This window comes from Myotis lucifugus, unplaced genomic scaffold (genome assembly GCF_000147115.1).
Source record: "Myotis lucifugus unplaced genomic scaffold, Myoluc2.0 scaffold_105, whole genome shotgun sequence".
In the NCBI taxonomy this organism is placed as follows: Eukaryota; Metazoa; Chordata; class Mammalia; order Chiroptera; family Vespertilionidae; genus Myotis; species Myotis lucifugus.
The window spans coordinates 40,222-61,577 of NW_005871153.1; positions in this window are offsets into that span (position 1 = coordinate 40,222).

Here is a 21,356-nt window from a genome sequence, read left to right on the forward strand (position 1 = left end):
AAAGGAGTGGCAGGTACAGTTCTGGTCAGGGCACATGCTTTAGGTTGCACGCTCGATCCCCACCGGGGGAGCGTGCAAGAGGCAGCCAATCAATGATTCTCTCATCACTGATGTTTCCATCTCTCTCTCCCTCTCCCTTTCTCTGAAATCAATAAAAGTATTTTTAATTTTAATGGTAGAACTTATTATATAAATTATCTCTAATTTCTTTAAGTTTAAGGAAAAGAAAGAAACCATGTGGGGCAGATGTAGACCCAGAGAGCAAGAAGGACTGATGGAAGCAGAGGCAAGGATGGAGGGTTTGCCTCTGGTGAAGAGGACAGACTCTAAAGAATATGCTGTAGTCTCCTAGAGCACTTCAAAGAGAAGAGTTCTAAAAAGTGACTTGAAGAATGGAAGCACATGGGAATCATCACACAGCCTTTCAAACAGGACTATTCTGAAGGTGACAAAACTATTTATGGTTTTTGCTGTGTTCAGGAAAGAATCACTTGCGTAACTTCACAGTCATGCCTCCTACATTCTACGTTGCTGTTGTTCATATCTGAAAAAGGTTGATAGTCATCACTTTATTTTTTTAAAGAACCACAGTCTCTAGAACACCTTTTTAAACAATTTTCTTTTAGCCCAGCTGGTATGGCTCAATGGTTGAGCATCAACTTATGAACCAGGAGGTCTCAGTTTGATTCCCAATCAGGGCATATGCCAGAGTTGCTGGCTTGATCCCCAGTGGAGGGCGTGCAAAAGGCAGCCAATCAATGATTCTCTCTCATCATTGATGTTTCTATCTCTCTCTCCCTCTCCCTTCTTCTCTGAAATCAATTTAAAAAAAAAAAGACATCATTAATTAAAAAAGAAAAAAATTTATTTTATTGATTTAATAGAGAGAGTGAGAGAGAAAACAATTTGTTGTTCTATCGATTGATGCATTCATTGGTTGATTCTTGTATGTGCCCTGACCTGAGATCGAACTCACAACCTTGGCATTTCAGGACGACTCTCTAACCAACTGAGCTACCCGACCAAGGTGACATTCATCACTAAAAAAAATAAATAAATAAAACCACACACAAAACAAACAAACAAAAAACCAACCTTGCCTACCTGGATTATTTATTCTGCTACTCAAATTTCTATCTGATAATAGAAAAACATGGGAGTAAAAATGTGTCCTTTTCCCATTTTAAAGAAATTAATGTTCTCGGAAGCAAACAATTTTTAAAAAATATATTTTTATTGATTTCAGAGGGGAAGGGAGTGGGAAAGATAGAAATATCAATGATGAGAAAGAATGATTGACAGGTTGCCTCCTGCAGGCCCCTCACTGGGGATAAGAGCCCACAACCCACGTATGTGCTCTGACTGGGAATCAAACTGTGACCTCCTGGTTCCTAGGTTGATGCTCAACCATTGAGCACACCAGTCGGGTGAGGAAAACAATTTTTAAAAATCATCTGTTTCTGTCTTTCTATCATAATACCCAATTACCACAACTATCCATGCCTCTCAAAACAGCTTCCTCACAATTTCTAAGTCACTGCAGCTATGACTTAATAATTGTTACTTATTACACCCAAATCCACTCTTTGTCACTCCCAGTCTATTCTTTCCACTGCAGGGAGCACATTTAGAACATATTAAACTTTATCACTTCAGGTTTTAATATAAAGCCATTAATAGTACACCCATGATCACCCCTAACTTTCCAGACTCATTTCTTTGTACTCTTTCCCTCTACAAGATTTAACTTTTTATCCATTCTTAGCCATCTCGGATCTTCCTGGAAAGGCTTCTGTTCAGTGACCAATTATTCCATATGCCTGGGACTGAGGGAGTTTTCCTGGGAAACAGAGACTGGATCATTCATTCTTTCGGTCCACCACCTCCACCTGTCAAACACTAAGTATTGGTCTAAAAACTACTTTCTCAGAAAAGCTTCTCTGACACCTCTTTGCTCCCAAACCATGCACATTAGTTTATTCCCTTCTGCCTTAGCATTCATCACGCTGAATTTGCTTTTTTTCCCCTTTAATATTTTATTTATTGTTAGAGGGAAAGGAAGGGAAAAAAAGAGAGAGTAAACATCGATGTGAGAGCAGAACAGTGTCGGCTACCTCCTACCAGGATCGATTCCAAAACCTGGACTGGGAATCGAACCGGCAGGGAACCTTTCAGTGCACATGCCAGCCAGGGCTGGATTAGCTTTTTAGAAAATATTTTTACTGATTTCAGAGAGAGGAAGGGAGAGAGAGATAGAAACATCAATGATTAGAGAGAATCATCGATCGGCTGCCTCCTGCACGCCCCCTACTGGGGACTGAGCTGGCAACCCAGGCATGTGCCCTGAATGAGAATTGAACCATCACCTCCTGGTTCATGGGTTGAAGCTCAAGCACTCACTGAGCCACACTGAATTTTCTTTTCTTTTTTCCTTTTTTTAAATCCTCACCTGAGGATATTTTTCCATTGATTTTGGAGAGGGAAAGATAGAAATATCGATGTGAGAGAAACACATAGATTAGTTGCCTCCTGTATGCGCACTGACCAGAGCCTGGGAGGAGCCTGCAACCAAGGCCCTTGACCAGAATTGAACCTGGGACCCTTTGGTCCACAGGTGGATGCCAAACCGGTTAGGGCTGGATTTGCCTTTTTTGTTGTTGTTAATCCTTACCCGAGGATATTTTTCCATTGATTTTAGGGAGAGTGGAAAAGAGAGGGAAAGGTAAGAGATAAACAACAATGTGAGAGGAACACATCAATTGGTTGCCTTCTGCAGGAGCCCTGACCTGGGCCCGGCCAGGGAGGAGCCTGCAACCAAAGTACGTGCCCTTGACTGGAATTGAACCCAGGACCCTTTGGTCCATAGGCCAAATCGGCTAGGGCCGGATTTGCTTTTTAAATGTCTTCTACGTTATAAACTCCACAAGCATGGATCCAGTGAAAATTTTGTTGACATTACATCACTAACACCTAGCACTATGTCTAGTCCATGTGGCTAGGAGATGAGTAATTATCTGTTTAATGAATAAATGGATCAATGAAAAGGTTTATCTGTGATGAAAGATTTAGGCTAGGGGAGATCCAGGAAAATTTGAAGATACACCCACTATTCTATTTTCTTTAAGATATCTATTTTAGAAAGCTAATTACAATTAAATGCTCCATTTATCCACCATATATTCAGGATAAGACCAGCAGGATATTAAATAGTCTAAATTCTCACTAGTCAATCTCTATTACAGGTATTTTTCAATTTACAACAGCTCATATTCCTACCCAGAAAATGGGTTCTAGGCAACAGGAACAATAAGTATGACCTAGCTCATGAGACAGCAGGAGACAGGAGGGCATACAGTGGCAAGTACTGGGAAAGGAGACTGCTGAATGGGGTCAGAAAGACACACATGCTGGGCCATAGGGAGAGCCTGGAAATTTGAGAGATTTAGTTTTAAGATTTTGGGTTTTTTTAATGCTCATAGTACATGAGCATTATAAAAACAAAAACAAAACAAAAAACCCCTCAAACCAGAATAAAATCTAAACTAAAAAAAATTCGTAATTCCACTTCCCAGAGAAACCTACTTATATATATATTTTAACACTAGAAGCAGGGAAATGAAATGAAGGGGGAGGAGGAAACTCCTAATAAGCCTCTCCTAATTCCAATATTTACTTAGCATATGTACAATGTGTCACATACTGGAGATCAAAATATTAAGGTTTAGTCTCCACTATGAGCACCAAACTGTGAGTGGGAAATAGTAACACAAGACTACTCTGCAACTGAGATGAGCTGAGAGGGATGAGTGAATGCAATGGAAAAGAGCTCTTACTTATATGAGAGTAATTAGGCAAAGAAATCAGAATTGGCTTTTAAAGAATAAGAAGGAATCTGCCAGGCAAAGAAAGAGAGGAAGGTCTCTGTATACAGAGGAAACAGTGTGTGTTAAGAAACTTTGTAATCTAAATGTTATGATCCTTCTTTTTTTCTTTTTTTTTCTTCTTCCCACATTGGCCCCCATCCAATCACTACACTAAAAAGTGAAACTCAAAAAAAGAAAGAAAGAAAGAAAACGTGAAACTCAGAAAATGCTTCAAAACTGCCTGTAAGATAGGGAATGGGGAAGCAGAGAGGGAACAACAAAAAGATCAAAGTTTACTGCCCTGGCTGGTGTGGCTCGATTGGAGCATAGTACCATGCACTGAAGTGTCAAGGGTTTGATTCCCAATCAGGGCAAACTTGATGAAACAGGCATATATGGAGAAAAAAGACCAAGATGAAATAAGAGTAATTTAGGAAGAAAGGGAAGCAGGGTAAGTTTTTAAAGGATGTAAAGAAACGAAAATGTCAATAGCAGAAATAAAGCTGAATAGGAGGTGATGAAAGAAAATCAAATGAGTGATAAGGACAACCATTTGAGAAGCTTACACAAAGGACAGAAATAATAAGCCAGACACTACTTAGTACAAGTGTTTTCAGGGAAAACAGAACTAAAGCAAAATAACCACAATATTTCTGGAAATGAAAAAAGAACCAATTTTGAAGAGTGTAAGTAGCTAATATATCAGGCAACATCAATGAACAAGACATGAGCTGTCAAAATATTTCAATAAAAAGAAAAAGGAAAATTCCTACCACAATCAGGCACAAGAAGCTCTGAAACAAACTGATGAATGCAAGATGATAGAGTGATTATCTACAGAATTTCTAAGGACATTAATGATCTAATAATTTTGAAGTATGTCTTCCAGTTATTCCTACTAAAAATATTTAGCTGAAAATCTATGCTACCTGACATACATGATGAATCTGTTTAAAGGTTAAGATTGAGAAAAATGGCAATGAGCACTGAATCCATCTCAATAAAGTTTAAATAATTTTTGAGAATTTTTATGAGTTTATTTGAGCCAGACTGATGACAACTGCCAGGAAGCGAAATCTCAGCTTCTAAATAATTTGTGTTAGCACTGAATATAATTACCAAGATAAGTCCTGAAAGATGAAGTTAAAAACATGACATGTACCAAAAATATACTAACAATATTCTGAGGTCCCAAGCTCACCATACAGAGGGAAAAGGGAATAAAGTGAGGATGGATTAAGAGAAAATAACAGTCTTCAGATATAAAAGTGAGTCCAAGAATAATTTTCTTTTTCATGCTGACAAACCAGAAAAGTTTGCTTTTTAAAATTTATATTTGTACTTGAATTTATTTAAACTATAAACTAATGCACTTTAAAAACAGGATGTACACAGCCTGGCCAGTATAGCTCAGTGACTGAGGGTGGACCTATGAACCAGGAAGTTACAGTTCAATTCCCAATCAGGGCACATGCCCAGGTTGGGGGCTCAATCCCAAGTGTGGGGCATGCAGGAAGCAGCCAATCAATGATTCTTTCTCATCATTGATGTTTCTATTTCTTGTTCCCTTTTCCTCTCTGAAATCAATTAAAAACAAACACACACACAAACCAGTAAGCATTACATAAAATGACAGAAACACACCCAACAGAATTCATTACAACATTTCTCATATATGTTTTAAAGATTCATTTTGAATTAAAACAAAAATAAACTACACATAATTTATTTTTTATTGTTGGGTGTTTTTTAAATTGATTTCAGAGAGAGTAAGGGAAAGATAGAAATATGGATGAGAAAGAAACATCTACCGGCTGCCTCCTGCATGCCGCCTACTGGAGACTGAGCCCACAGGGCATGTGCCCTGACCAGGAATTCTCAAAACTCAACAATTGAAAAATAAACACCACAATTAAAAAATGGGTAAAAGATCTGAAGAGATACCTGACTAAAGATGACATATATATTAAAGATGGCAAAGAAGCACGCAAAAAGAGGCTTAACATCATGCCTCAGTGGGGAATTATAAATTAAAACAGTAAGATTCCACTACACACTTAGAATGGCTAAACTCCAAAACACTGACACCACCAAATGCTGGTGAGGATGTTGAGCAACTGTTGGTAAGAAAGCAGAATGGTACAGCCACTTTGAAATACAGTTTTACAGTTATATATAAAACTAAATATACTCTTACCATACAATCCAGCAATCATGGCCCCTGGTATTCACCCAAATCAGCTGAAAGCTTATGCCCACACAAAACCTAAACACAAATGTTGATAGCAGCTTTATTCATAATTGCCAAATGTGGAAGCAACCAAGATAGCTTTTTGTAGGTGAATGAAGGAACAAACTGGTACACTGGGACAATCAAATATATTCAGTGCTAAAAAGAAATGAGCCATCAAGCTATGAAATGATATGGAGGAAACATAAATGAATATTGCTAAGTGAAAGAAGTCAAGTTGAGGTTACATATTATCTGATTCCAACTATATGACATTCTGGAAAACGCAAAACTATGGAGATATGGGGGGTGAGGGAGTAAGAGATCAACCAAAGGACTTGTATGCATGCATATGAGCAAAACTAATGGACACAGACAGTAGGGGGGTGAGGACTTATGCTTGAGGGAGAGGGTGGCGGGGAGAGATCAATGCAGGAAAAAGGAGACTCATGTAATACTTTAAACAATAAAGAATTTAAAAAATTAATAAGGTCATATAATAAGAACTATTAATAAGGAATAAGTCAAATAAGATCATTTCAATAAAGTTTAATTAATAGATATATTACACTATATCCTGCAAACAGAAAATATATTATTTTTAAGATTCCAAGGAACACTTGCTAAATTGGATTATGCTTTAAATCACAAAGAAACCCTCAATAAATTTAAAAGGTATTTTAAAAGACTAAGGTCACTGACAACAAGGGGAAAAAAAAGAGTGAGTAGAGCTGTCCTAAATACCTCTTGAGTCAATGAGAAAACCAACCTAGAACTACCAACTATTTGTTTAAGTATAAGAATATCATTCATGTAAATTATAGATTGCAGCCCAGCCAAAGCTGTACTCAGAGGTAAATTAAGAACACTAAATTTTTCATTATTTTAAACAAAGGAACTAAGAGTTTAATGAGTTAGAAAAAAGTACAACAAAAATTATGAAGAAAAGCAGGAAGAGCAAAATAAAAAGACTAGTAGAAATCAGGGAATCAGAAAACAATAGAATAAACCTCAATAGAATAAATCACTAAGTAGACAAACATCTGGCAAATAAAGTCAAGAAAAATCACGAAATCACACACACAAAAAAAGATGGAAATAGTCCTGGCCGATGTGGCTCAGTTGGTTGGAGTGTCATCTGCAACACTAAAAGGTTGAAAGGTCAAGGGTTCAATTCCTGGTCAGGGCACATACCCAGGCTGCAGGTTTGATTCCTGGTCTTGATGTGTGCAGGAGGCAATCGATCAATGTTTCACTCTCACATGTATATGTTCCTCTCTCTCTTTGAAATCAATTTTTTTTATTAATCCTCACCTGTTTTCAGGTGAGGATTAATTTAAAAAAGGTGAAAATATATACCAGATTTTAATAAAAAAATATTACATGCATCTCTATAACAAATTTAAAATCTTAAAATAATGTACCACCTATGGAAATAGAAATTATCAAAACTAACTCATCAATACCTAAAGATGCCTAGAAAGACTACAGAAGTAACTGCAGGCGTTACCATATGGCCTGTTACTCTTATTAAACTACTAGTAAATTTCTATGATATTCTCTATCCTTTCAATAAGTTCCATACACTTGACTAACGTGAGTAGGGTTTTGATTCCTTCTATGCCTTCTGTTATCGGCAAATTTATTATTATATACCCTTATCAGTAGTTAAAAAAGAAAAACCTGATCATCTCCTAAATAAGTGTCACACAAAAACATTTGATAAAATTCAGAAGCCATTCCTATTTTCTGTAAAGCAGAAACAGAATAAAATAATAAAGAATCTCTAGCCGTGGCCAGGTGGCTCAGTTGGTTGGAGCGTCATCCCACACACCAAAAGGTTGCCAGTTTGATTCCCAGTCAGAGCACATACCTAGGTTTCAGGTTCGATGGAAATAGTCCTGGTCCCAGTGATGGCACATATAGGAGGCAACCGATTGATATTTTCTCTCTCACTCTCCCACTTCTCTCTCTCCCTCTCCTCCCTCTCTCTAAAATCAATAAAAACATATCCTAGGGTGAGTACTTAAAAAAAAAATCTCTCTCTAAAATCAATAGCTGCCATCATCCTTAATTGTAAAAATACCAAAGATGTTCCAAGACAATTATCATCTCTCTTATTTAACCATGACTTGGAGATTCTGCCCAATGTAATAAAGAGCTAAAACAGATATAAATATGTTGACTATTGGAAAGGAGAAAAAAGTTGCTATTATTTTCACAATGAACCAGGAAAACAAAAGTAAATAAAATTTTATTGAAGTCCAGGGAGATAATAAAAATAACAGTGAACACAAAAATCTAGTTATTTCTACGTATTTATCAGAACTAAAACGAGATTCACATTTCTAGTGATAGTAAATATCAAACCTCTCTGAAGGGTCAATTTAAGACTTTTAAATGCTATACCTTTTCATTCAGTAATTCCACTTCTACAAATATATTCTAAAGTAATAATCAGGAATAGAAAGATATTCACCATAGTATTATCTGTATAGTAAATAAGTTAAACATTCAGCAATAGGAAAATAATGAAACTAAGGCAGAGCTCTACAATGGTGTTAGGTAAACATGAAAAAAATCATGTTTAGTCCTTGCCAGCTAGTTGGAGTGTCATCCTGTGCACCAAAAAGTTGTGGGTTTGATTCCCTGTCAGGGCACAAACCTAGGTTGCAGGTTCGATCCCTAGGTCGGGCCACATACGGGAGGCAACTGACCGATGTTTCTAGCATTGATGTCTCTCTGTCTCTGTCTCTCTCCTGCCCCTCCCTCTAAAATCAATGTACATATCCTTGGGTGAGGATTTAAAAAAATTATATTTAAAAAGAATTTTTAAGGAGAACAAAGGAAAACTTTCAAGATGTAATATTAGGTAAAAAAAAAAAAAAAAAAGAAAGCACCCTAGCCGGTTTGGCTCAGTAGATAGAGCGTTGGCCTACGGACTGAAGGGTCCCAGGTTCAATTACGGGTCAAGGGCACATGCCCAGGTTGCAGGCTCAATCCCCAGTAGGGGGCATGCAGGAGGCAGCTGATCAATGATTCTCTCTCATCATTGATGTTTCTATCTCACTCTCCCTCTCCCTTCCTCTCTGAAGTCAATAGAAATATTTTTTTAAAAAGCAAGATAGCAAATTATACAAAATATGATACCAATTTTATAAAAGTAAACTATGTACACACATATATATAAAGAAGAAAGAACTAGCAGATAACATACCAAAATACCAACAGTAGTTACCCATAGGTAAAGAAATGAGTTTTTCGGTGTGTTGTGTTTTTTTCCTTCAAATATTTAATTAGGAAGGTGAAAAAAAAGTTTAGAAAAAATTTACAACAGAGATAAGTTATTAAACATCTGGCTATATTTCCACTATTATATCTGTCAATGTAAGTTCTTATTAATAATTTGCTCTTTAGAGTACCTGAAATTTTATCTAAATGCTTTTCCCCATATCTATTGCTCATGTGTTTATTATATAACAATTCTGCTTCATTCACAAGCCTATGGATTACTAAATAATCTCAAAATTAAAAGGAATAGGAATTAATTTTTAAAAGCTAAGATTATCTTAAAATACACTTTGCTCTTAAGAAATAAATGCAGCCCTAGCTGGTTTGGCTCAGTGCATAGAGCACTGAAGGGTCTCAGGTTGGATTCTGGTCAAGGGCACATGCCCAGGGGACATGCAGGAGACAGACAATCAATGATTCTCTCTCATCATTGATGTTTCTCTCTCTCTCTCCTTTCTCCCTTCCTCTCTGAAATCAATAAAGATATATTTAAAAAATAAATAAATGCAAAATAAAACCTATCTTTCCAGAACCTATTAAACATTTACATGAAACAATATTACCAAATGTAATAGCTTCATCAGAAAGATACTAATGCGGATTAAAAGTACCCAAATAACTCATGTTTTCAGCGCACTGGAAATGAAGGTTAGAGGTTAACATGTTAAGATAAATATATAAGAACAGTAAGAATATCCAAACCATAATGGAGATCAGGAAAGACTCACAAAGAAAGCTATACACCAAGCATGTCAAACTGAAAGGCTAATACGGGTTAAACAAGGTTCAAGTTTATGTGGGCCGCAAAAGAACAAAAGCTTCAATTTTCATAGAAATGTAGGTTTATTTTGATAGAGACATGTTGAATACAAAGGGTTGAAATAAATGAGTAATCGTTAACATAAAATAATAGGACATTTTAATAAAAATTAATATTTTTTCTTGAACATTAACTTACCAGACACTGAATAACTGCACAAATTAATAAGCATAACACAAATAAACCTATTTTTCTTGTTCTCCGAAAGCAAAATATTTCCTGTTGCTCACACTAAACAAGTCAGTCAAGACTAATGACGTGGCAATTGTCTGCTAAAATATTCGCTGCTAGTATTAGTGGAGAGAAATGGTGCACCTGCGCGTAAGGCGCGTAAGGGAAATAAATGCAATATGATTATAGTATTCAGTCGTTAGCAAACGTTGTAGTCCGTTATTAATAATTATGTATAACAGGATATTGTGAAAATTAAGTTACGAAATTTTTATTAAAACGTTTCTTACATACCGTTATATTGGCTGGGCCACAAAAATATTCTTTGTGGCCCCAAGCAGCCCACAGGCCGGAGTTTGACATGCTTGCTATACACAAAGGCTGAGATTTGCATACATATGCATGTGATCGAATTAAGTAGGTGACTAGAGAGAGGTCAAAAGGGGCACTTTTTTTCTTTTCAGATGTGATGCTTACAATAAAACCATTATATTATTTTCTGAATCCCTATAATGCAACTTTCACACCAACGTCAAACTCCTAAAGACATTTTTATATCTGTATTTTATTTCAGTAGCCAAGCTATTTTATATTTTTAAAACTCTCTTATATGACCTCACCACGAGCAAAAAAAAGTCCAGAAGGATTAAGATTAAAATACAACAATTATTAAAAGTACAAGACAAGCCCTAGCTGGTTTGGCTCAGTGGATAGAGCACTGGCTTGCAGACTGAAGGGTTCCGGGTTCAATTCCTGTCAAGGGCACATGCCCAGGTTGTGGGCTCGATCCTCAGTGTGTGGTGTGCAGGAGGCAGTCGATCAATGATTCTCCATCATCATTGATGTTTCTATCTCTCTCTTTCCCTCTCCCTTCCTTTCTGAAATCAATAAAAATATATTTTTTTAAAGTACAAGACAATATAGAAGAATGTTCTGTATATATTTTTATTGATTTTGGAGGGAGAGAGATTAGAAACATCAATGACTGAAAGGTCCCAGGTTCGATTCTGGTCAAGGGCATGTACCTTGGTTGCGGGCACATACCCAGTAGGGAGTGTGCAGGAGGCAGCTGATTGATGTTTCTCTCTTACCGATGTTTCTAACTCTCTATCCCTCTCCTTTCCTCTCTGTAAAAAATAAAAAAAATAAAATAAATAAAAAAGAAACATCAATGATGAGAATCATTGATCGGCTGCCTCCTGCATACCCGGGCATGTATCCTTGATGGGAATTGAATCCAGGAGCCTACAGTCCACAGGCCAGTGCTCTATCCACTGAGCAAACCAGCCAAGATGAAGAACGTTTTTTTGAAAAAGGTGAAATGGGGAAGATCTTAAACAGAAGGCAAAGGATTAATATCTATTATGTATAAGGAATGTATACAATTAGATAAGAAAGTATGGATTGGTTTGGCCTTTTAGTAAGTGAATTTGGCATCTACTGAAACTTGAAGTGTACATTTAAGAATTCTTTTTATGAAAATACTTGCACACATATGCATGTGCACAAAGATATAAGGAATTCATTAGGTCTTCAGTTTTAGTTGCTCATAATTGAAACATAAATGACCATGAGTAATTAAAGTAGAACTATGTAATGGAATAATACCTCATGTCTGTTGAATGATGAGATACAACTATAAGTATTGACAAGGAAAATAATATATAATAATCGATTTTTTAATTTAAAAAAACTAAGGAAAAACTATACACATGGTACTTATTTCTAATTGCACAAGTAAAACAAAATTATTAACAGTGAGTACCTCTAAGGAATGGGACTAGAAAGTGAGGAAAAACTAATCTTCACTTTTTACTCTAAATAATTTACTTGAACCTTTTATAATAAGCACATCCCTCTTCTGGAATTTAATTTTAAAATAAGGGAAAAAAACCAACACTAGCCTGTCATAATAGTTATCCTTGAGGGCTGAGAATAAAGTGGTTTTTGTCCTGTTCCTTAGTATTTTCACTACTTTCAAATTTTCTATGAGAAATATGCATATTTTTAAATCTGAGAAGCCTGTATTTTAAAAAAACACCTGTATTCTTTTAATGATTTTTTACAGAGAGGAAGGGAGAGGGACAGAGTTAGAAACATCGATGATGAGAAACATCGATCAGTTGCCTCCTGCACACCCCCTACTGGGGATGTGCCCGCAACCAAGGTACATGCCCTTGACTGGAATCGAACCTGGGACCCTTCAGTCAGCAGGCCAATGCTCTATCCACCAAGCCAAACCGGTCAGGGCAAAAAAAACACCTGTATTCAATTTCAGTGGTGAAACTAATTTTTTTCCTGAAAAATAATTTTTAATTTAACAGTTATGGTCTCAGAAACTTGGTCCTGGGATTCCAACCTCTTTCACAAAAGTCTTAAATCTAAGTTTGGGAGTAGAACATTTGCTGTAGAAGCAATTAAATGTAAAAACCTATTTTAGAATGGAATATTAACTAACATTTATTAAGCACTTAAGCACTGCATCTGCTAAGTACTTTACCTGCATTGCTCTAAATAGCTCTATGAAATTTGTATGATACTGTTATTATTCCCAGTATACAGATGAAAAAAAAAAAATCAGGTCTTGAAAACAATGCATATCTTGGCCAGGATCAAGTAGAAAAGCCAGGATTCAAACCCAGGTCTCCAGCTCCTAACCACCTGAGATATACGGAATAAGTACCAATGCACCTCAGAGACAATAAGCTAGAACTCAAATCTTGCATGAGTGTTCAGATTGTCTACTGTTAACCAGGTTAGTGATCCTGAAATGAAGAAGTAGTGAAACTCAATTCCGAACACAGAAGAAAACAATCAGTGTTTCTTCAAGTCAATAGGAGCTATTTTTTCCTTCTCTGCTTCTTACCAAGGTGCAAGAAGGATACAAGGGACAACTCAGATGTGTAAGTAACTTAACAACTTCCCTCTTATTAGTCTGAAATTAGTTAGCCCTCTCACTGAAATTAGGCTTTTGAAAACAAATTGATCAGAACTCTGAAGCCTTAAACAAGGCCCAGTTTCAAATTTCATCAGAAGAAAAAACTTAGAAAGCCAAAAGAAACATTATACTTGAATATTAGAATAATCAATATCAACAGATTAAACATAGGAAGGATTTAACAGTAGCTACTTATTTTATCCTCAGCTATTTGAACAAGCTCTCTTTTTTAAAAAGTATAACTGAAAGTTTATCCTTAGCTACCTGAGCAAGTTCTAAGTTTTCTCTTATAATTGAAAAAGAAATATACACCACTGTCAACCATGTCTACTTGGAAACCGGCCTATCAGAAACATCAGAGAAACATAGAAACCCCTATTCATTTGTTGAGTAGATATTCTCCAACTACAAACTTACTGCAACTTTATAAATTTGGTATTAAATGTCACAAAGTCCCGAAGAATAACGCTATGTATAACTGGTAAACCATGAATCAAGGCCCCAAAGGAAGTGGAACACCTAGGAGCTCTTTCTCAGTAAAAGTACCTGCTTATAGAAGGAACCAGCAGAGAAGCTGACATCACAGACTAAGTTTTACACTCAACATTCTATACCTTAACCCTTTAGGGCGGGAGGCCAACAAGACCACCCCTTAAGTTGAAGACAACTGACACTACCAAATTATGGCAGTATTGAAACTCAGTACTAAGCCATCAGTAACAATGACTATTTAGTGAAAACATAAAATTCACTGAATTAAGGTGAATGTCTTTCACCAAAACCTGAAAGTGGGTTTAATGTATATTACAGGTCAAAAAAATTTTGAGGTTCACTTTTCACAATGTAAATCAGTGTTCTTTGTAAACCAGATTTTAAAACCAAGGATGCAAAAACTGCCTTAAATCAATACCCTAAATAGGAGAACGTGAGCAAAACTTTTCATGTAAATTTTTTTCACATCTAAATAAAACATATAGAAGTGAGAATGTTTTACAAATGCCACAGAGCATCTGGCAAAGTTGACAAGTTCTAACCTGCTTTAAAAATTACTATTCACTGCCTTCATCCCAATCGAACTTCATTTAATGTTATTCTTTTGGATAAACTCTACCAAAAAACAACAACAAAAAAAACACCCCAGAGCAAATTACTGAATTCTTGTACATTTCAATATCCTGCCTACCTGTAAGAGCGGAAGAGTTGAACAGAACAGGGGAAAAAACGTGACGTGCACAACCTTGATCCAAAACACAGCTCGTTGTAGTCTAATTTCAGGTCTAACCATTAGTGTCTTTTTTACAGAGATTAAAAAAGAAAACTATAGGTCACTTGTAAAGGAGTCCTGAGATAATTATGTCAATGGGAGTTGGCGTTATCTATGGAGGAAACAAAATCACGGTCACACCAACAGTATTCCCACAAAATGTAGGGTACAAGAAGGGTAAAACAGCAACTGACAATGGTTTTTCACACTTCAGTTACTGAATGAACTTTATATTTAAAGAATTAGTCAAAAGGTTAAGTCCACCGAGGACTCTGTGGGAGCGGTGTGTGTGTGTGTGTGTGTGTGTGTGTGTGTGTGTGTTTTAAAGATAGCCAAACATGGTTAAAAGCCCATCTTCACCTAAATTACCTAAAGAAGCAAATAATCACCTCCTGGCTGAAGATCAAACAAAAAAAAAATCACAAGAAGACCCGAAAGTTCTGCTCTTTAAGCGGAGGCCCTCAAACCCTCGGAAACTATACGTTTTTACGAATGCGAAATGTGGAAGAGATCAGATTTGAGTTTAAAAGTGTCACGGACTCGGGACAATGTGCCTGAGCAATAAAGCTGGGATGAGCAGAGCAGCGGCCAGGGGGGCTGGGGCTCGGGGAGACGGGAAAAATGCAAGAATCCGCCCCGAGAGCCGGTCCCGCAGCAAAGGAAACGGAGGAGAGGAGGCTGAACGGCGAGGAGGGTTTCGGGGAGGGCAGAGCCCCCGGCGCCGCTCGGGCCGGGGCAGGACCGGGTCCAGGAAGAGGAGCCCCACCGGCGCGGCCAGCTCCCCGCTTGGGGCGACAGCGGAGAAGCAGCCGCCCCAGGGAGCAGACAATGAGCCACCGCCCCGGGGGCCGCGGCTCCGGGCGCGCAGGTGGCGGCGGTCCCGGGCCGCCCGCGCCTGCCAGGCCGCGGAGAAGGAAGAAGGAAGGAGAGCGGCGGCCCCGCGCCCGGCCCGTCTGCCCACTTACCCTGCGAGGAAAGGTCCCCGCCCAGGAGGCGCCTCCGTCCGAGCTCCGGCGCCTGCGGAGCCGCCCCGGGCCAGCGCGCGGCGGGCGGGGAGGGGACGCAGGGGGAGCGCACGGGAAGAGGGGCCGCGCTGCAGGCAGCCGCCCTACCGCTAGGCCGAGCGGCAGCCGAGCCCCACGGGCGCCGGGAGGGGAGGGCAGGGAGGCTCCGGCAATGGCGACGGCCCCGGCTGGAGGGGAAGCGGAACAACCGCCGCCGCTGCGCGTGGCCACAACCCTGGGGGAGGGCGGCGGCGGGGAGCGGGGAGGGGTGGGGAGGACAGCGCCCCTCCCGGAGCTCCACGGAGGGGCCGGGCACCGCCTCCCAGTAGGCGGGCTCTGGTGGGAGCTGCTGGGAGTTGTAGTTGATGTGTACAGCTGCTCTTTTTTGGGGTGTGGGCATGTGCTTCATATTGAGAGAGGCAGCCAGTCCCTCATCTGATTCAACATTGTCTCCACTCAGCTCCGGGTCAACCAAAGATGCTGACAGATGTCTGTTATATGAATTGGCTCCAGGACATTTGTTTCTGGGAATTCATCCATTATCCATTTTACTTAAAAAAATATCCTATCCTCCTATATAATAAAAGGGTAATATGCAAATTGACTGAACGTTGGAACAAACGGTCGCTATGACACATACTGACCACCAGGGGGCAGATGCTCAACGCAGGAGCTGCCCCTGGTGGTCAGTGCTCTCCCACAGGGGGAGCCCGCTCAGCCAGAAGCCCAGAAGCCGGGCACACCGCTGGCAAGCACAGCAGCGGTGGTGGGCGGCAGCGCTAAGGCTGTCCGACTGAAGGCTTAGGCCTGCTCCCCAAACCCTGAGGGCTCCCGGACTTCGAGAGGGCACAGGCCAGGCTGAGGGACCCACCGAGCGCACAAATCTCGTGCACGGAGCTTCTAGTATGTATGTGCGTGCGTGCGTGCGTGCGTGCGTGTGTGTGTGTGTGTGTGTATTTTTTCTTTTTCAAATTGATTTCAGAGAGGAAGGGAAAGAGAGAAACATCAATGATGAGAGAGAATCATCCATCAGCTGCCTCCACTGGGGATTGAGCCCACAACCAGGGCATATGCCCTGATGGGGAATTCAACCGTGACCTTCTGGTTCATAGGTCCATGCTCAACCACTAAGTCACACCGGCTGGGCTATCCATTTTTACTTTTTACCTACAAACTCTACGATATTTTGCTGCTAAATTAAGTCCCATCTCCTTACAAATTAAGGCCTCCAACTTTTATCTTTAGAGGAGTTATCGATGTATTCACTACTACTACAAATATTTGAGTGTCTAATATGTACCAGAAATGGTTAAGGCATCAGGGACATAAGAATGTACGAATCACTTTGCCTTTGTGGCACTCACAAATATAAAAATACAATAATTAAAATAGTGATATCTGGATGAGGGAAAACTGGGGAGACTGTTTTGGACAGCTTGACCAAAGAAAGCATCTTAAAGAGGTGACATTTAGGCTGAGAACAGAGAGAGCCATGAGAAGCACCCAGGAGAAAGGATTCCAAGCAGAAGGAGGAAGAAAGGGGCTTGCTAAGGTCAGCTCAGAACGACTGTTTAGGTGAAGCTTAGGGCAAGCAGGGTAGTGTAGTATGAAACCATTAGAGTAAACAATATTCAGGTCAGGAAGGATCTTGAATGCCATGGTAAAGAGTTTGGACTTTTTTCCAAGAAGCTATTAAATTTGCCGAAACCGGATGTTATCTGGATTACACTGTAAGATCACTGAAAGGTCCCGGGTTCGATTCCGGTCAAGGGCATGTACCTGGGTTGCGGGCACATCCCCAGTAGGAGATGTGCAGGAGGCAGCTGATCGATGTTTCTCTCTCATCGATATTTCTAGCTCTCTATCTCTCTCCCTTCCTCTCTGTAATAAATCAATAAAATATATTTTTTTTAAAAAAAGAAGCTATTAAATTTAAGCAGGGAAGTGATGTTATCTGGATTACACTGTAAGATCACTAGGTTGCTACGTGGAGAATGGAGTACAGAGATGCTAGAAGAGAAATGAATTAGGGAGGCAGTAATCATGACGGATACAAGAAAAAATAACAGTAGAAATGGAGAAAGCTAGCCAGATTGTGCTTATCTATAGAGAAAAAAAACCTCTATTGATATGGAGAGTACGAGAAAGGAATTAAAAAGCAATATGGCTATTTACTATTAGATAACCTTAAAAACAATCCTATTATTGGCCCTGGCCAGGTACTCAGTTGGGGATTCAATCCCCGGTCAGAGTACATACAAGGATGAATGCATGAATAAGTAGAACAACAAATCGATGTTTCTCTCTTCCTTCTTCTCTTTTACTTATCAGGATAAGTAAAATAAATCTTCTCAAAACATATCAAAGTGAAACTGCAAAATATCAAAGGAAAAACAACCAGAAAGAAAAGACATGCCCTGTAAAGAAACAACTATAACAATGGGTTGCCAGTTGACAATGAAAAAATATTTTCAAAGTGCCAAGAGAAAATAACCAAATTTAGAAGTGTATACCCAGCTAAATTATCAGTCATATAAGCAAAGGGAAAATAAAGATATCATCAAACAAAAAAAGATATATTACAAAACAGAGACCTACTAAAGCAGTGGTTCTCAACCTTCTGGCCCTTTAAATACAGTTCCTCATGTTGTGACCCAACCATAAAATTATTTTCGTTGCTACTTCATAACTGTAATGTTGCTACTGTTATGAATTGTAATGTAAATATCTGATATGCAGGATGGTCTTAGGCGACCCCGGTGAAAAGGTCATTCGACTGCCAAAGGGGTCGCGACCCACAGGTTGAGAACCACTGTACTAAAGGAACTCCTTGACTACCAGAGGGAAAAGGGGGTGGGGGAGGTAGAAGAGGGTATAGGAGATAAATGGTGATGGAAGGAGACTTGACTTGGGGTGGTGAACACACAATACATATGATGTATTATAGAACTGTACACCTGAAACCAATGTCACCCCAATAAATTCAATAAAAAAGGGGAAAAAAGGAACTCCTTAAAAACATATACTTCAGGCCCTGACTGGTTTGGCTCAGTGGATAGAGCGTCGGCCTGCAGACTGAAAGGTCCCAGGTTCGATTCCGGTCAAGGGCATGTGCCTTGGTTGCGGGCACATCCCCAGTAGGGGGTATGTAGGAGGCAGCTGATCGATGTTTCTCTCTCATCGATGTTTCTAACTCTCTATTCCTCTCCCTTCCTCTCTGTAAAAAATCAATAAAATGTATTTAAAAAAACAAAAACAAAACACATATACTTCAGGAAGAAACTGATTCCAGAAGTAAGGTCTGAAATACAAAAATCAGGTAGATAACTAAACCTATGATCCTATCACTGATTAGGACAATGCTGAAGGGCATACTTAGTCCATATTATTTCATTGTCTCTCAGCCTACCAAAACCCTCTTACATTCAATAACCTGACAATAGCATATTTTGTGAGTATGGGGAATAATACAGATAGGTGTTCGTCACCTCACTCTAATTTCTTTATCTCCATACCATATAAACCAGAATCAATTATCAAAATACAGGTAAATAGCTTGAAATGAATAGAATATCTGACTAGAATAATCCTTAAACTCATTATATTCTGAAATAATTAGAGCTACAATAGATCTTTCCAGTTCCCAAGCCATGTATATACCATCCTCCATGAGAAATAGCTAAAATATCTCAATTCCGATAGAGTGGCTGAGAAACACACACACACACACACACACACACACACACACACACACACACAAATCTCTGTTACCCCCTTACTAGTAGTTGAGGTTTCCTCTCTGTTATTTTCACCCAAAAGAACATAATACTTTAAGAAAAATAAACCGCAAAAGTAAAACAAATACTGGATCATAATAATCAAGAGAATAGTACCCATTTTCTTGTCCTTAAAAAAAAAAAGATGATATACATAATTACAAAACTGATTTTTAAAAATAAAGTGCTTATTCATTTTTAAAATATCCACAGAATATACAGAGTTCAAAACCAGAAATGTTCTATCAAAAGTAATGTCATCTGGCCCAGCCTGTTTGGCTCAGTGGTTGTGTGTCGACCCATGAACCAAGAGGTCAGTTTGAGTCCCAGTGAGGGCACATGCCTGGGTTTTGGGCTTGATCCTCAGTAGGTGGTATGCAGGAGGCAGCCGATCAGTGATTCTCATCATTGATGTTTCTATCCCTCTATCCTTCTCCCTTTGTCTCTCTGAAATCAATCTATAATAATAAAAGCATAATATGCTAATTGGACCAGACAGCCGAACGATGTTCTGGAAGAAGCTGGGGTGCAAGGGCCGAGCCACTTGCATGAATATTGTGTATCTGTCCTCTAATAAAAACATATATATATATTTTAAAGTAATGTCGCCTGCAACCACTTATTAGGCAAGAATGGTCATATCCAAGTGTTTTTCACTGACATACATTTTTTAATACTTTTGAATAGCTATATAAATGAGTAAATGGCTAAAACATGTTCTAAGCCACAATTCAGACAGGGTGGAAATTTTAGTCATTTTAAAGATTTCTAATATTTCTGCCTTATGGCACTGGATTGCTTTTTTCAATATTTAAATTCTCAAACACATCTTCAAAAAGAAATGTTATGACTGGTCGAGCCATACATGTCAAATTATAAAAGATTTATTCCCATAAAAACACCAAGCTATTGCCCTGGCCGGTTTGCTCAGTGGTTAGAATGTCGACCCTCAGACCAAAGGGTCACAGGTTCTATTCCTGTCAAGGGCACGTACCTTGGTTGCAGGTCCCCCCAGCCCTAGAAGGGGTGAGTGTGGGAGGCAACCAATCAATGTGTCTCTCTCACACAGATGTTTCTCTCTCTGTCTCTCCTCCTCTCTCTAAAAAATCAAAAAAATGTCCTCAGGTGAGGATTAACAAAAAACAAACAAACAAACAAACAAACAAACAGAATGTTTTAGGAAATCCGTTATAGCATATAAACTGTATATCATATCCCTTTAATCTATTTAAAACAAACAATGCCAACATAACATGGTTTTAGTGGCTTTGGTTTTGGAACATGCTTGCTCTAAAAAAATTGCCCTAAATAAATGGAAGGGCATGCTCGCCCTTTTATTTTTTAATTAGCTTATGGCACTTACTTTATTTTCTAATTTTTTTTCCAAAGTAAAACAATAAATCAAGACTTTTCAAAAAAAATCAGCAATGTTAATTTTAATACAGATGTGGTACAGTATGTTTAATTACAGGAGGGCAGAGATTCTAGTTAAATAAAATCGAAAACCCTTATTACCTCCAATATAAAATTACTAAATTAATGTCTCAAAAGAAAATACTAGTATAAAGCTTTATTTTTTTATTTTTTGTTAATCCTCACCTGAGGATATTTTTTCATTGATTTTTAGAGAGAGTGGGAAGGGGAGAGACAGAGAGAGAAACATCAATGTGAGAGAGACACATCGATTGGTTGCCTCCCTCAGGGATGGAGCTTGCAACTGAGGTACATGCCGGGGACCCTTCAGTCCCCGGGCCAATGTTCTATCCACTGAGCATACCGGCTAGGGCTGGTGAAAGCTTTAACTCACACGATTATTCACTACAGATTTATGATTTATCAATTACATTCTCCACCACTTTGGCAAAAGGATGAAGTTGGTTTCTTTTTAAAACAGTTTATAAATCTAACATAGTAAAGATTATATATAAGTTCATATTGTACTTTTTACATACAAGAATGAAACAGTAAAGTCAAGTGTCTTGCATACACTAAGAACAGC